We start from the raw sequence: 4,582 nt of genomic DNA on the forward strand, positions 1-4,582 counted from the left end.
CAGGTAAGATCCTGGGAAAAGACCTGTGGGTTAGGGCCGACTAAAAGAAAACACCGTTGGAAAGGGATGTTGAAGAGGTAGATTATGCACCGGAACACTTAAAATATTTGAATCAGGTGACAACCTCGAATTAATTCAAACACAGACGAATCTCCTGAGATGTCTTCCGAACTCCGGAATGATAAACTGGCGAGAGGTGAACGAGCAGGGAAAACACTTGATCCGAGGAAAAGAATATAATCACTACTGAAAAACTTGAATTGAATCGACCGGAAAAGAAAAAGAGATGAAGAATGACGAACGAGACGAGAATTCACCGGTTGAAACAATTGAGGGAAAACCTGAAGAGGTTCCGCACTAATGAAATTGATGCTCGAAACACACTCAGGCTCCGGGAAGAAGAGGGTGGGAGGGCGGGAAAAACAAAGGGAACTTGGAACGGGGAACCGATGAATAAGAGAAAACACCAGTTGAAATCATAGAGGAAAGAAAGCAAAGACTTCGCACGAGTAGAAAGCATACTCAATTACGGACTCCGGCTCCAAGGAGAAAAAGGGTGGGCGGGTGGGAAAATAAAACAACTGAGGATTGAACTTGGCAAAGCTGAAGAGGCTCGAGTCAACTTGATGAGAAATGCACCGGATGAAAGAGCTGAGAACCAACGAACGAAAAACTAACCGCGTGATCCTAAAGAAAAAATTGAAGGGAAGAGGAGTAATTCAAAACACCTACGTCAAGATTCCTTACCAGAGCGACGAAGGGGCTGAGGAGTAAAAAGAATTCCTACTCTCCGATATAACTAGACTCCGAAAACAATTTTCTTCTAGACTCAACAACGGCCAAGCTACACGATCAATCAAGAGGGCTCTTAAGGTCGGTCGAGGCTCTGATACCAACTTGTCACGCCCAATATGCGACCCTATCCAAAAGGAACTCGAAGGTCCCACCAAGGATAGACCCGCATATTGAAACGCTTTTGCAAGGTGGATATCATTACATCAACATTACATAATAGATGGGGATACATACAAGAGGCATACAACGCCACACGAATACAACATCATCTTACATGAGAACAACATCCGACTACGGATGAAACACAAACTGAAACTCAAACGACATCCACCCTGCTATCCCAGGCTGCTGACCTGGAACCTATCCCCTGATCGAAGAAGCAGAAGAAGAACTCCAAAACAAGCAAACATCGCTCTCACGTCAGGATCATCACAAAACCTGTACCTGCAACTGTTGTTGTAGTAATCTGTGAGCCACGAGGACTCAGCAATCCCATTACCATGGGTATCAAGACTAGCAAAGCTTAATGGGAAAGGAAGGGGTACAGTGGTGAGGTTGCAGCAGCGACTAAGCAATGTATGGTGGCTAACATACACAAATAAGAGCGAGAAGAGAAGCAAAGGAACGGTCGCGAAGCTAGCAATGATCAAGAGGTGATCCTGAACACCTACTTACGTCAATCATAACACAGAAACCATGTTCACTTCTCGGACTCCGCCGAAAAGAGACCATCACGGCTACACACACGGTTGATGCATTTTATTTCGAATCAGGTGTCAAGTTATCTACAACCGGACATTAACAAATTCCCATCTGCCACATAACCGCGGGCACGGCTTTCAAAATTTTATACCCTGCAGGGGTGTCCCAACTTAGCCCATGATAAGCTCTCGCGATCAATGAAGGATATACCTTCTCCCAGGAAGACCCGATCAGTCTCGGAATCTAGGTTTACAAGACATTTCAACAATGGTAAAACAAGACCAGCAAAGCCGCCCGATGCGCCGATAATCCAGATAGGAGCTGCACATATCTCGTTCTCGGGGCAACAACGGATGAGCAATCCGTACAACTAAAACCAGACCTCAAGTTTCCCTGAGGGGGCGCTGCAAAGAGCTCTAGTTTGGACCAACACTTAGACAAGCACTGGCCCCGGGGGGGGGGGCTATAATAAAGATGACCCTCGGGTTAATTACTCCCAAGGGAAATGTAGGTGGTGGTGAGGCAAATGGTAAAACCAAGGTTGGGCCTTGCTGGAGGAGTTTTATTCAAAGCGAACTGTCAAGGGGGTCCCATAAATCACCCAACCGCGTAAGGAACGCAAAATCCGGAAACATAACATCGGTATGACGGAAACTAGGGTGGCAAGAGTGGAACCAAACACCAGGCATAAGGCCGAGCCTTCCACCCTTTACCAAGTATATAGATGCATTAATTAAATAAGAGATATTGTGATATCCCAACAAAAATCATGTCCACCATGGAGAAATCTTCAACTTCACCTGCAACTAACAATGCTATAAGAGGGGCTGAGCAAAGCGGTGACATAGCCAATCAACGGTTTGCTAGGAAGGGTGTCAAAGGTTAGAGGTTCATGGCAATTTGGGAGGCTTGAAGAACAAATGATAGGTAGCGCAGCAAAGCGATATAACGAAGCAACTAGCATAGCAATGATAGTAGTGAGATCCAGGGTAACGGTCATCTTGCCTGAAATCCCGCTAGGAAGAAGAACGGGCCCTTGAATAAGATGAAGCCACGAAGACGAACCAAGCGTAGACGAACGAATCCTCACGATCGCAACGAAACGGGAACTATCGAGAGAAGCACACAACATAGTAAACACACCACACATAGACAAAACATGATGCACAACCAAGCATGATGCAATACAAGACTACATGAAGCTACTCATGGCAAGAGATGATGCAAACAAGAACAACACATCAAAGCAAGTTTAAATGAGGCCGAAAACAACATATAACAATTCCGGTAAGTCCTCATATGCAAATTTCGAAGTTGGGCCAAATCTGAATAAACCTTAAGTTCAAGTTGTTAAACAGCAAGTTAAGATGCACCAAGATGATCTACACGAGATTCTAGTCAAGTTACATATAAAGTTCATTTAATTCGGAGCTACGACCTAGAAGATATGAGCAAAACAAGTTAAACATGGCATTGATGCAAAATGCATTCAAACATCAAGCAAACACCTCAAAATAAGGATGCAACATGATAATATGAAGCTACATGCAAAAACAAGCAAGTTTCATATAGAGCACACTCAAAACGGAGCAACGGTTCAACACACACACATGAAACAAGTTATAAAACCAATCTGTCTAAAACAGCAACTAGGCATCTTGCAAGCATCAAAACAATATGCTACAGCAGCTCAACATGATAACAAAAGGCACTGACATGATGTACAGGTAAATCATAACAAAACATGAACACTGAGCTATCTCCAGAAATCACTAGAACATGCTCCAAAACACATGGCAAGATTGCAAAAAATAACAGTTTCAGACTTTGCAGAAAATAACATCAGGTTGCAATGTTTAAAGCTATCAAACAACATGTTACAGGAACTTAACAGGGCAAACAAAGGCATGGCATGAATCTACTAATTTCATAGAACAAAAGTCGCTTACTGACCAAGATCCAAAAAGGATCAGAAGATATGATGGCACCCATGTAAACACAGCAAGTTATATGACAGATTCATACATGGCAGGAACAACAATAAGTAGGCATGTTGGTGAGCTTGAAATACTCACCACAAAGCAAAACATGGCATGGCAAGGCAATCAACAGTAAGAAGACATGTTTATGAAGCTAAGAATGTCAATAGCAAGTTCATAGGGTGCATGGATCACTAGGAAATCACATGGCAAAACTGAACTTCATGTTAACAGGCTGACAGCAACATCATTTAGCAAGTTGGAAACAAGATATGAACAATATACAGCAAGCTATAAATGCAACCAGGGGCATGGATGGATATCTCATAACCATATGTACAAAACATCCTTACTGAAGTATCTTAAAATAAGCATGGATCTCTCTGTAGCATCAAGTTTACATGGCATAAAAATAACAGCAGAACATGGACTGAAATCAGCAACATCACGAAGCCTAGTTTACATGCTTGTGCTAGTTATCACATTGATCACAAAAATACATGGCATACACCCCTGGAAAGATGGCATGGCTTAGATCAAAACACATGTAGACATCAACCTCATAGGATGCACACATCAAACATGGAAAAAATAACAAATTAGCATGTTATAACAGTTTCAGCAGAGTAACATCACATAGCACTCTTGCAACAATGATTCAGGCATCAAGATGGACTCAAATGAACATGATGCAATGGAATGAAATGAAGTACTCGTCGAGGCGAACAATTTGACATATTACACGCATGAAACGGAGCAGTATGCACAGAGTTATGATGCAATGAACATGGCACGGTAATGTCAAAATAACAGGGACTTAGTGGAATTTAGACCTCGCGGGAAAGTCAACGCGGGCGGTGGATCTCGCCGGAGCCGAGGAAGAAGATGGCCGGAGAAGGTCGTGGGGCACCGTACGAGGTCGGCGGAGGCCGGGCCGGGGCGCTCCCGGGCGGATCTCGCCGAATCCGCCCCGGGGCAAGGTACGGCGGAGGCGGGGAGGCGCGAGGCGAGGCGGGGCACGCTAGCGAGCTCCGGCGAGCTCGCCGGCGGGAGGCGGGGCCAAAGGGAGGGGCGCAACGCCGGTCGGGACGCGGCGGGGTGGAGAG

This window comes from Triticum dicoccoides, chromosome 1B (assembly GCF_002162155.2).
Source record: "Triticum dicoccoides isolate Atlit2015 ecotype Zavitan chromosome 1B, WEW_v2.0, whole genome shotgun sequence".
Classification (NCBI taxonomy): domain Eukaryota; kingdom Viridiplantae; phylum Streptophyta; class Magnoliopsida; order Poales; family Poaceae; genus Triticum; species Triticum dicoccoides.